The sequence below is a fragment of the Narcine bancroftii genome, chromosome 3 (assembly GCF_036971445.1).
Source record: "Narcine bancroftii isolate sNarBan1 chromosome 3, sNarBan1.hap1, whole genome shotgun sequence".
Taxonomy (NCBI): domain Eukaryota; kingdom Metazoa; phylum Chordata; class Chondrichthyes; order Torpediniformes; family Narcinidae; genus Narcine; species Narcine bancroftii.
In genome coordinates this window covers 193,321,967-193,335,111 of record NC_091471.1, presented here as the reverse complement: position 1 = coordinate 193,335,111, position 13,145 = coordinate 193,321,967, and the positions used below count along the sequence as shown (strand labels likewise).

General features: G+C 39.6%; 1 long non-coding RNA gene across 1 annotated transcript in view; it reads left to right on the top strand.

Annotated features, from left to right (window-relative positions):
* The window catches only part of LOC138756340 (uncharacterized), a 47,837-nt gene extending 35,638 nt beyond the window's left edge, over nucleotides 1-12,199 (top strand). The window contains exon 3 of the long non-coding RNA XR_011353005.1: nucleotides 11,976-12,199. This is a non-coding gene — a long non-coding RNA (uncharacterized lncRNA). The remainder of the gene's footprint in view (nucleotides 1-11,975) is intronic.
* The last annotated feature ends 946 nt before the right edge of the window (nucleotides 12,200-13,145 follow it).

The window sequence follows — 13,145 nt, the reverse complement described above, 5'->3', positions numbered from 1 at the left end:
ATTCACGAACAATACACACACACACACACACACACACACACACACACACACACACACACACACACACACACACACACACACACACACACACACACACACACACACACACACACACACACACACACACACACTATTTTATAGAGATAGAGAGAGATAAAGAGAGATAGAGATAAATAGATAGAATTTTTAATAAATATATACAAATATCTTGCGATGATTTACTCGGTTACAGGACTATTCATCAATCTCACAGCCTGTGGAAAGAAGCAATTTCCCAGCCTGGCAATTCTGATTTTCGATCTCTACTTCCTCCTTCTCGATGGCAGTGCATCAAAGATACATTATGATAGATGGAAAGGGGCTTCTTTAATTCTTTGAACCTTATTTAAGCATGCTCTTGGTAAACGTTGTCAATAAAGGAATGTTGTCAGAACTGACTTCTGGTCCAATGCTTTGCACTCTCAATTGTGTCCCTTTGGAAGTGCAGGTGCTGCTGGGCCTTCCTGAATAATGAGGAGGTGTTGTGGGTCCAGGATATGTCATCCTTTGTAAACATACTGAAGAACTCTGTGGTCTCTACTCTCTTCATAATGGAGAATGGATGAGCTCGGCCTCCCAAAATCCACAATCATCTCTTTTGTCCTGCCGAGGTCGAGATTCAATTTGCTGTTCTTGCTATACCATTTTATGAGTCTCTTGTTCTCCTCTCCGTAAGTATAATTGAATCTGGCAGTGCAGTCATGAGTAAGCAGTGAATAGAAGCGGGCTAAGCACATAGCCATGAGGTGTGCCATTGCTCAGTTTGAAGGAACGTGGGCTTTGTTACCAACCCAGACTGACTGTTATCTTTTGGTCAAGAAGTCCAGAGTCCAGTGTCAGAGAGTCCCTGGGAGGTCCACCAACCTGTGAGGTATGATTATGATGATCTCTAAGCTGAAGTCAATGAACAAAATCCTGGCATATGAGGCATTATTAACTAGGTGGGTCAAGACGGAGTGGAGAGTCATCTGTGGACTAGTTTGAACGGTAGGCCAATCAGGTCCATTTGATGGGTTCCATTACCAATCACTCAAAGTACTTCATGATCATAGAGGCCAGTGTCAATGGAAGAAGTCAGTTAAACCAGTTACCATCACCCTCTTGGGTATCGGGTTGATGGTGGCTGCCTTGAATCCTGCAGAGAGAGTGGATTGTTGCAGTGAGATGTTGAAAGCATCTGTTCCAACCTCCATCAGCTGGGCTGCACAGCCCTTAAGGACCCAATGAGGTCTATTCTCTGGTCCTGCTGCTTTTGTATGGGTTCACCCTGAAGGGGATCCTCCACACCTCAGCTGTGGCTATTCAGGGTTCCTCCTCATCAGGGGGAAACCGAGGCTTCCTTTGGGGTCAGACTTTCTCATCCAAGCAAATATTATCTGTCAGTGCAGGATTCCTCAAGCAGAATTCTCAGGTCAACTATTTTCATCAATACTCTTCCTTACATCCTCAGATTCCATGGAAGTATTAACACAATTCTTTGGCTTGGCTTCGCGGACGAAGATTTATGGAGGGGGTAAAAAGTCCACGTCAGCTGCAGACTCGTTTGTGGCTGACAAGTCCGATGCGGGACAGGCAGACACGATTGCAGCAGTTGCAGGGGAAAATTGGTTGGTTGGGGATGGGTGTTGGGTTTTTCCTCCTTTGCCTTTTGTCAGTGAGGTAGGCTCTGCGGTCTTCTTCAAAGGAGGTTGCTGCCCGCCAAACTGTGAGGCGCCAAGATGCACGGTTTGAGGCGATATCAGCCCACTGGCGGTGGTCAATGTGGCAGGCACCAAGAGATTTCTTTAGGCAGTCCTTGTACCTTTTCTTTGGTGCACCTCTGTCACGGTGGCCAGTGGAGAGCTCGCCATATAACACGATCTTGGGAAGGCGATGGTCCTCCATTCTGGAGACGTGACCCATCCAGCGCAGCTGGATCTTCAGCAGCGTGGACTCGATGCTGTCGACCTCTGCCATCTCGAGTACTTCGACGTTAGGGATGTAAGCGCTCCAATGGATGTTGAGGATGGAGCGGAGACAACGCTGGTGGAAGCGTTCTAGGAGCCGTAGGTGGTGCCGGTAGAGGACCCATGATTCGGAGCCGAACAGGAGTGTGGGTATGACAACGGCTCTGTATACGCTTATCTTTGTGAGGTTTTTCAGTTGGTTGTTTTTCCAGACTCTTTTGTGTAGTCTTCCAAAGGCGCTATTTGCCTTGGCGAGTCTGTTGTCTATCTCATTGTCGATCCTTGCATCTGATGAAATGGTGCAGCCGAGATAGGTAAACTGGTTGACCGTTTTGAGTTTTGTGTGCCCGATGGAGATGTAGGGTGGCTGGTAATCATGGTGGGGAGCTGGCTGATGGAGGACCTCAGTTTTCTTCAGGCTGACTTCCAGGCCAAACATTTTGGCAGTTTCCGCAAAGCAGGACGTCAAGCGCTGAAGAGCTGGCTCTGAATGGGCAACTAAAGCGGCATCGTCTGCAAAGAGTAGTTCACGGACAAGTTTCTCTTGTGTCTTGGTGTGAGCTTGCAGGCGCCTCAGATTGAAGAGACTGCCATCCGTGCGGTACCGGATGTAAACAGCGTCTTCATTGTTGGGGTCTTTCATGGCTTGGTTCAGCATCATGCTGAAGAAGATTGAAAAGAGGGTTGGTGCGAGAACACAGCCTTGCTTCACGCCATTGTTAATGGAGAAGGGTTCAGAGAGCTCATTGCTGTATCTGACCCGACCTTGTTGGTTTTCGTGCAGTTGGATAATCATGTTGAGGAACTTTGGGGGACATCCGATGCGCTCTAGTATTTGCCAAAGCCCTTTCCTGCTCACGGTGTCGAAGGCTTTGGTGAGGTCAACAAAGGTGATGTAGAGTCCTTTGTTTTGTTCTCTGCATTTTTCTTGGAGCTGTCTGAGGGCAAAGACCATGTCAGTAGTTCCTCTGTTTGCGCGAAAGCCGCACGTGATTCTGGGAGAATATTCCATGGAATATTCCATGGAAGTATTAACACAATTACACCATGGTCAATTGCAAAATGAAGCAATTCATCCCTAAGTTCTTGCTATACCATTTTATGAGTCTCCTATCCTCTCTCCATAAGATGATTCATCATTGTTGCCAATGAGCTGAGAACTACTGTTGTATAATCCACAAACATTTAGACTTGGACAACATTCAGTCACAGGTAGATTACATGAAAGTAACATTCATGTAATGCAAGTGCCAGATTATCCCCAAGACCTGAGAATCTACCACCTCCCCTTAGCATTGTAATGTATAGCACACTGATTCTTCATATATGCAGTCTTATTCTCAGACTTGTGTTTTCAAATTGGACAATGCTGTTTTTTCTAAAAAAAATACAAATTAACTAGCTTGACTATTGCAAATTCATGGCCAATCGATCTTTTGAACTCTCTTTTATGGCACTGTAAAAATCTTCATTTAATTATTCTTTTCTTTCTGATCTTGTTTAATATGTTCTCATTTTTACATTTATTATTGGTCAATGACTCAAGCACATTTATTTTTTTTTAAATCCCCTTTCTGTTTCATTGAAATTTGTCCATATGATATTTGTTTTCACCTATTCCTTCTTATTCATCCCCGTCCTTTTTCTTCTTCAGGAGTGTTGTGATTTATCGAATTCTCTCTCCAAATGACCACAGAAGTAGACAATTGAATCTATTCAAGGTGGATATTGACAAACATTGTAACTACAAGGGAGTAAAGGGGTACAGGAAGAAAGTTATGTTGATGACAAGTTTGCATTAGCCATGATCTTTCTGAAGAGCACAGTAAATTCAAGAAACCAAGTAGTAACTCCAGCTCTTATTACTTCTATTTGTATGTTATGTTCTTAAAATATTCAATGTCTAGTGTGCAGATCTTATGGAAAATGGTCCTTTCTGATTAAATTACACTGTGCCTATTTCACTTCATTTCAAGTAACATGATTTAGTAAGGGTCTGTTATTCATCAGAACTACCTTCAAGACTTGTTGAAAATAAATAAAAAAGAATAATCAAGTTTTCAGCTCTGCCTTGCACTTAACACAGCAGTTTTATTGAAGAGAAAACATGGATTGATATTTCAGCTTCCATTTTATAACTGTTCTGCTAACTGAACCAAATATGAGTTACAAGTTTGCACCAGTCGCTATTATCTCTTCTGTTCAAACTGCTGTTGGTCCTATTGCTACAACAGGATGTTCTATGTATTAAACTTAAATATTTATCTTCATTCATGAAAAAAAAGATTGCAATAAAAATATCAATGATATTCTATGTCCTGGTTTGAGAACATTTCCTAAATTATTTGATAGATATGGATAAAACCATTAAGGAAAGTGGTCTGGTAATGTTTCATTTTGGACCTCCGAAAGCAATTCAATAAAATATCATGAAATTTGCAACAACAAAAAGAAATGAGTGACATTTACAGCCATTACTGAAGTGCAATATCATTATTCAAGATGGTCTCTTCAAATTTACAAAGCATTCACTACCAACCCAATAAGTCTATCAAGAAATACAGACTCCCAGACAGCAAGATAAATCACCATCAAAGAACAATAAAAAGTAACCGTAATCCTATTGTTAAGTTACAAGTGCTGCTCTGAGCAGTGGTGTTAAAGGGATAGATAGCAGCAGAACCAATTAAGAAACAAATCCTTGGTCGTGCAAACTAGGGTGTGGCAAATAATATGAACAGGGATTTTAAGAGCTGTTCAATTTATGATGCTGCTTTGTTGGTTCTTGTTATAAAAAAATCAATAACACGCTGATTTATGACTGCTAATAAGAGATTAAAAGTCACGAACATTAGCATTCTGAGCCACACAACCTGTCCAAGACAAAGTGATTTGTATTTATTATGTACAAATTGTTTTACAGTAAACTATCTAAATTTGCTTAAGTTAAAATAGATTCACTGTATGAGAAAAGATTTCTGGAGTTTATGCTCATTAGAAGAAGGTTTCTTCTTTCATTTTCACAATTTATTTAAGCTAATTTTATAAAGTGGGGAAATTGGTTACATGGTTGGTACTGCTAGCATCAAAATGTTTATGAGTCAAATAAAATTTACAGCATAAATTTTAAAATTAGTGAATCCGAGTTGATTAGTACTGCTAAATTTATCCTGTCCATCTATACCAAACATGTGGTTAACTACAACACAGCAAATCCCATTTATTTTACTGTAGAATATTTAATCTTGGAGTTGTCAAAAATCTTTGTACATACAAAATAAACAATGATTATATGAATCAAAAACATTTTTAAGTTACTGAATGAATGATTTAGCTGTCAAATTTATTGGAAAATATCCCATCTTGTTCAAAACAAGAAAACAGCACTTTCTGCATGAACTAACTTCAAATCTATTTTTAGCCACCATAATTAAATTGGACAAAATAAAAGTGTTACTACTGTAGAATGTAAATCAAATGTTAATTTGTGAGAAATGTAGAAATAATGGCACAGGTCTCTTGAGTAGGAAACAGTGCAAAACATTATCTCTAAGAAAAATAATGGATTCTGTGGTCAATAACTTCATGTTTGCATATGTGCACTGAATCCTTGTTATCACACTGGGCTGTTTTCCAAGCATTTGAAAAAGATATGTCACGCACATGTTATTACATCAGTTTCATTCCTAGATGATTGCCCTTCAACGTGTTCGTGACAGCTTTTCATTGATTGTTCATTTATCCTATTGATTAACACCTGCTGGACCAATTTATTAGTCCCTGTGAATCCATTTTAAATTTTAGGTTGTTAGTAATGAATAAAGACAGAAGCTACTGGAAAATATATTGGAAAAGTTGCATCTTTATGCATGTGCATTAATCATTGTGTTTCTCGCAGAGATTATTATACAACAGAACACTGAATACATTATGGTTTCAATATAAATGTCCACAATGATATATAATTATGTACACATCATTAAATAATCCCTGCAATACCCATATTGTTGATCTTGGCTATTCATCTGAACAGGTTATGTCCCACTTTGAATGCTTATGTAGGAGTGGCAGGATATCCAAATCTGAATATCAAAATGTGGCTTCTGGAGTGAACAATGACAGCCCGGCAGCGAAATGAGGTGATAGAACCCAGGGGACTGAACACAGATGATACTGAAACACCACAAATAACAAAATAACTACATTTTGGATTACATGGCTGGATTACAGTATTGAGGGATTATAAACATCAGAAGAGTCTAAATAAAACAGCCCCATATTCTCGAGAAAAATAGAGTGCTACCCAGATGGATGGATGATGATCTATAGCACACATGTCAAACTCTGGCCCGCGGGCCAAATTTGGCCCGCGATGTAATTATATTTGGCCCGCAAGATCATTTCAAAAATGTATTAGAGGTGGATCGCCCTGCAGCGAGAGCCGATGCTGTTTTTTGGTAATGTCACCCCCACCATCCTCCCCCTTCATTGCACATCCTTCCCCATTGTAACACGAGAAATTGTAACACGAGAAGTCTGTCGATGTCATCAGCCGGCAAGCCAGTTGGAAGGCTCCCCGCACAACCAGTCACTTCTCCCACCTGTCGAGCGGTGCGGCGGATGGGCGAGCGCCTGTGATTTCCTGTCGGCGCGACTGACATGGCAGGCTGCGCACGGCCCCCGGGCAGCGCGAGCCCCGCGCGACTGGCACCGGACGGCCCTTCCACAGCGCGAGCGCACTTCTCCCGGTCGCCACGGCCTTCAGCGCTTGCACCCGCGCGGACCCCAGGGACGGCTGGTTCGGCCCTGCGCGTGAAGAGAGAGAGATGGTGGCTGTCCGCAAAGGCTGATCAGCAGCGCGCTGGGCCTGAGTGGCTGGGTAAGCAGGGGTGGGAAGAGGGTGTAGGTGAGGAGTAATGGGCAGGGGAAGTTATGGTGGTGCGAGGGGCAGTTAGAGGGAGGGATAAGTAGAAGGAGGGGTGGATAGGGAAGAGGTAAAAGGGGAGGGGCAGGGCGAGTAGGGGAGGGGTGATTAAAGGGTGAGAGATGGGTAGAGGGAGGAACAGGTTGAGGGGAGAGGCAGTAGAGGGGCGTGTATAGGATGGGGTGGGTAGAGGCAGAGCGAGTGGAGTGAGGGGTGAGTAGAGGTTGGGTAAAGGACTGGTCAGGTAGAGAGATGGTGGGTCGAGGGTGAATAGAGGCCTAGAGCCTGAGGAGTGAGCAGGAAATGCTGAGTCCTGATGCAGGCCAAAATGGACACAGCCTGTGAATGCTGACTACATCTCCACAGGGACCAAATAGGTTTCCCTCAGGTCAAGCAAAGGGTGAACTTGAGCTACCTACTCCTGACCTGTAACATTATCCTCCTAAAGTTATATCCTAAAGTTTAACATTACATATGTTGAAAGAAGAGAAAACATGCAGATGTTGTTGAAAATTTTCAATAAATATTTAGTTCGGCCCTCGACTTAGTCCAAGTTTTTAATTTTGGCCCTCCGTGAATTTGAGTTTGACGCCCCTGATCTATAGGAACTAAAAGCTGGAATAGAGCACGTGCCACTAGTCACAAGAGAGAGTCATGGCTGATGTTGCATCTCATCACTACATCTCATCTTAACATTGAGTCTTAGAATAGGGAACAGAGCCTGGTGTGGGCGCTTCTGCCCCAATACTGTGCCAACCTATATAAACTGACTCCCAATCAATCTAACCCTTCCCTCCTGATAGAATATAGAACATTTAAGAGCTAGTGGACTTTGAGTCATCGAGCTATTCAGAGTGAAAACAGGCCCTTTGGCCCAAACGGCCCAGACTGGCAAAAATGCTCCAACCGCACATGCATCATATGCCTGCGCTTGGCCTATATCCCTCTCAATCTTTCTTATCCTTGTAACCACCTCAATGTATCTTAATCATTGCAATAGTACCTGCTGCAAACAGCCCTTCTGGTAGCTTACTCCATATACCCACCATCCTTTCTGTAAAAAGGTTACCCCTCAGATTACAATTAAATCTCTCCCCCATTGTCTTAAATCTATGTCCTATAGTTCTTGATTCCTCTAGACTAAGCAAAAAACTGTGTGTTGACCCAATCTATTCCTCTCGTGATTTTATTTTACACTCCTCATCCTCCTGTGCTCCAAGGAATAAAGCCCTAGCCTGCTCAACCTCTCTTGATAGATCAGGCCCTCTAGTCATGGCAACATTCTTGCAAATCTTCTCCAGAGTGACACCTTTCCTATAGAACAGTGGCCAAATCTGAACACAATACTCCAAGTGTGGCTCATCAATGTCTTGTACAACTGCAAATTGACCTCTCAGCATCTATACTCAATACTCTGACTGATGAAGGTCAATGTATCAAAAGTCTTTTTAACTACCCAATCAATGTGTAATGCCACTTTCAATGGACTTTCCCTTTGCTCTACAATGCTCCCCAGAGCCCTGCTATTCACAATGTACTGTAAGCATTCCCAAAATGCAACATCTCTCATTTCTCTGTATCAAGTTCCATCAACCATTCCTCTGCCCACCTGTCCCATCCATCAAGCTCCTGCTGCAATTCTTGGCTCAATGGGTTTCGACCTGAAATGTCGACAATGGCTTCTTTACCCATTGATGCTGCTCGGTCCACTGAGTTCCTTCATATTCTAAATTCCAGCATCTGCAGCTGTTTGTGTCGCTTAAACTTCATATTCTAGTTTCCATTAGTGCCCAAAATTTAATCTGCCTCAAATTTACACACAAAGTCTGAGCATTCACATCCCGCTGGGGTGCAGAATTCCAAAGAATTACAATCCTTTGAATAAAGATATTTATTCGCTTTTCAGTCCTAAATTGCGCGCCCAATGACTAAATCATCTAATTATAGATTCCCCAGCCAAAGCCTCTTCTAAAATCTCTAGATACCATTTTGATGAGCCGAGGTCTCCATTTCTGAACAATTAAGCATTGGAAAATCTTATTCATCTCTCTTTACAGATTCCTTCCTCCAGGAATCCGTCTAGTGAACCCATGTTGCATCAACTCAACGCAACCATTTATTTCCTTTAAGAATGAGTCGAAAGTTGACTTTGCATTCATGCATATATTTAGTATTTTATGACACACCACATTTAGATCCTTCTGTAAAATATTATTTACCCAGTTAACACTGTTTAAATACAAATATTGGACTGTGAGGGAGGGGAGGGTTAGATTAATCATGAAGTTGGTTTGTATCAGTCAGCACAACATTGTGGGCTAAACCAGTACTGCTGTACAGTTCCATGTTAATCAGTCATACTGCATTTTAATCAGGGCACGTGATGATTGGAGCTATGAGCAGAGGTGAGTCAAGATCCTGTTGATTGTCAGTCATGGGGAAGTAGATAACCAGTTGTAAGTCTGTGGTCAACTGTTAGGGTTGGGGTGGGGCTGTGTGGGAGGGGGAGGGGGAGGGGGAGGGGGAGATGTAGGGAAGGGAGGTTGTCATGTCTAGAGTGACAGTGAACCAAAAAGCATCAACCCTATCCCTCTCAATCAGAATGCAATCCTGTATGTAAAAAGATTCCAGTTTCACTTGATCTAATTAACAAGTACTTGAAGGTAAAGGTAGGTCAAAGGAAACCCTGGCAAATCTTTGATAGATAACACTGCAAGTGAAATTCCCATTATGCCATGTGAATGGGGAAGGGGGTGTTGCTTCCCCTTGGGCCTCAAGATGACCTGGACTGAAAGTTTAATCAAATATTTTGTCATTCTGTCTACTGCTACCATTCCAGCCATCCAAAATGTCATCCTGTCTGCAGAATTTCTGATCCCAGGCTTCTCCTCTGACCCATCCTGGGCCACACAATTGCCCTCCAGACCAACTAACATTTCACATCACTAACCAGAGTTCCTGTGCAATGTCAATTTAGCATGTTCAATGTTGCAAATATATCACAAGACATTAACAAGTCAAAGTTTATTTTATTTTTATGATCAATTATGTTTGTTGAACTTTCAAGACCTATATGGAAATCCATATTTAAAGATTACAATTATATTTTTTGTATAACTAATGAGAACACTGCCGTATAAAGTGAAATCCTGGAACCACTCTGGAATGATGAAACTGTGCCTGGTTTATTTTAAAATGAAAAATAGTCGAAGAAACTGCACAACATAATTATTTTCAGCAATGAAAATCATATTCAATGCATGCTCAATTAAAAGCCAACATTTATGTCTACTTGCTAGATTATTAATCTACTCCAAGATTAAAAATTTTGAAAATAAAGTAAAAAATGCAACTTATGCAAAATAGGGTGGTCATTTCTGGGTGTTTGTATTGAGAATAAATTGCCATAAATCAAATACTTGGATGAAAAGATCAAGGAAATTATTGCTAGTGTGACAAATACATAATTTGGTGAAGCATTAATTTATTCAATAACTTTCTAGTACTTCATAATTTCTTAAAGATCATTTTAATCTTTATCAAAAGCCGCAATTTATTTTCTGTTCCTTCAATGCATTTTCAAAGGTCTATTGTGTGTCTTATTTCATGACCATTTTTTTTAAAAGTCATGAAGAGCTCAATTGCTGTAATTTTAGCTCTCAGAACTAAAGATAAAGGGCACATATACCATTCAGTTTTCTTGATGTCAGTGTTAGCCATGACTGAGCAGGCAACACTCTCATTCTGCATCACATGGTTTTGAAGTTAGAGTTAGAGACCACAGAACAAGAATCAATGTTGCTTTTCTAATGCAATAGCGATGGAGGCTCTGCTGTTGCATAGCTCATCACTTAAATATATTACACTGAATCTCACTGTCTGCTCTCTTAACTCAACATAAAAGATTCTATAGAACTATTCTAAAAATAGTAGTAAATTTGTTCCCTTCTGTTGTGGGTAATACTGTATTAAATTAATTACATAATCATAATCACTTTGCTGTTGCTATGCTTTGAGACTGCCGAATGTAAATATATCATCCATTCCTTCCTACGTTAAATTCTGCTCTTTCTATTGTCTTTAGTGCTCTGGCATTTATGAAGGAAATTAGCTGGAAGAGTTGCGCTAAATTAAGTCCATCAAATTGAATTCATAAATGGGAATAATTTTGGGTGGTATCACCAATTAAGCTCCCAAAAGAAATAGAAGCCCAAATGCCCTTGCTTTTAACATTTTATTGACATTGAGACAAAAACAATGTCAAATTCTTAACCAAATATAGTCTGATATGTGAACATTATTGATTTAGCACCCTAAAGCATTAACATGTTTTGAAACAAATGTGTTTGGCAGCAACTGGCAGGAGTAAAAATAAGGTTTTAAATATCTCATTATTTGTTTCTTTATTTGGATATTTATTTATTTATAATCTCTAAAATATTAACTGAAAGATTTGGTTGCTAAAATCTCTTTTAAAAATAACAAAAACAAATTTCTTTAAGCATGGTCTGTCCACAATTTGGATGTGGCCTTTCAATGGTTTGCCTTTAATATATGGTTATCACTAGACTAACAAAGTAGCATGCATTCATGTAAAAAAAAATTATTGTAGCAATGCCAGAGTTGAATAAATCATTTGTAAGTAAATAATTTTATAGCTAAGTTTATGAGTCACATTTTGACCTGCTACAATTCCTGCATGTTTCTCATTATAAGTCACATCTCAGGTCAAAATTTGACCAATAGGTGATCTGTCAGAATTCTGTGGTTCTTTATATACATTCAGAAAAATAGACTTTCCAAGTCATTCTGTTCTTTTTTTTGCATTAAAGCTTACTTTAGTCGCTCGGATGGACATTTTTCTGGTCTTATATGTTGAACTGGTCTCAAGAGCAGAACTTAAAAACTAATATGTTATTTTTGCAGCTCTCGCGTATTTTATCTCCATTCAGAGAGCGTGACATGATTTAAGACACTACAAAACTAAATATAATTTGAAACATTTCTGTTAATGCATCTTTTCTGAAGTTCTGGGCACATTTTTGATATTCTTTTTGATTTCACAGATTAAAAACTTTTGAGAAAAGGGACACTTTGGGCACTTAATTGTGAAAGGAAGACACTTCTAGATCTGACAGAGCACAGATTGAATGCTGAGATTACAACAATGAGAATGATTTTGTGAGGATAGCACAGAAACATGGAGAAAAAAAAGATATATTACCCACTCATTCAAGATCCCTGAAAATGGGACATTGCACAAAATTCTCAAAAAGGATTAAAAATATAGTTTCATCCCAATGATTTAGGGAAACCAAGTCTCCATGTGAAATACCTGAATTCTAACTCTTTCTTTTCTAGGTTTAATATTTGCACTCTATTTCTCCCAATTAATATTGCTGTCTATGTTAAAAATTGGCAAAAATGTCCTGCTGACATTTTTAGAGCAGCAAAAGCGCCAACAGATTTAATTTTTTTAAAATGTGTTCAGAATGTTTCCCTGTGCAAACGCAAATATAGAAGCAAACACAAAGGGGCTGCTGCCATAATGCTGTTATAATGTGTTATTTGGCAGGCTCCCAGCTAAACTTTGGTGTCACATTAATGTGCTATTTCTTTGGCACAGGGAACTTATTCCACCAGCAAATTCAAATCATATTTTAATATAGTTAGGTACTGCAGCCTAAACAAAATGTGAAAGTAAGCTATATCAAGTTCCAGATGTAAAAACACACTAAAATATTCTATAAATGAACACTAAAGAAAAAAGGAAAAGGGCAAGAAATGCTTTAACCTAAAGCTCAAAACTACAATTCAAGTAAATTAACTTTAAAGATGTTCAGAACAAAGTTGAAGTCACAAACACATCTGATATTTAAACACAGCTGGTGTTAATGTCACTGTCCGATTTTAATGCCCACACAAACCATATTATTATATTTAGTGCAGGTTTGGTAATTCAACTTTGCTAACTCACCAAGTCCACTTTTCTTATACAGAAGTGATTTCACCCTGTTATCTATCTACATTATTTTGACATTCCTTCTTTTCAATGAAGGAAATTTTCACCACAGTATAAAATATTCATCATATTATGTGTTTCTATATTTCCTAAAAAAAATCAAAGAACATAGTTGAGCCACACTTTGCCACAAATAGAAAAAAAGGGTTCAACTATGTCCTGAATGATTGTGCATCAAAAGCATATAAACAAAAAATCCCTAATAGTTTAATTA